Genomic DNA, 248 nt, shown 5'->3' on the forward strand with positions numbered 1-248 from the left:
GCTAATGCTTAACTGAAATGAAAATCTGTTGAGTAATCGTATACCCTAATACCCAAATAGTGCCCACATAGATAATATTATTTGTAGGCACAATGATAATGGTACCGATTAACACGGGATCAGTCTATGGTATTTCCAACGTGCAGAATCGTGGAAATAGAATACATTTTATCGTAAAATTGAAGGAAAACCTCATTAGGGGGGGACTATTCTAATTTATGAGTCAACTAATTCTTGGTATTCTTTCA

The 248-nt window shown here is 34.7% G+C and overlaps 1 protein-coding gene across 1 annotated transcript in view; it reads left to right on the forward strand.

Annotated features, from left to right (window-relative positions):
- LOC119590476 overlaps positions 1 to 248 on the forward strand; it is an 18,224-nt gene that overhangs the window by 517 nt on the left and 17,459 nt on the right. The window lies entirely within an intron of this gene.

This window comes from Penaeus monodon, chromosome 27 (genome assembly GCF_015228065.2).
Source record: "Penaeus monodon isolate SGIC_2016 chromosome 27, NSTDA_Pmon_1, whole genome shotgun sequence".
Lineage (NCBI taxonomy): Eukaryota > Metazoa > Arthropoda > Malacostraca > Decapoda > Penaeidae > Penaeus > Penaeus monodon.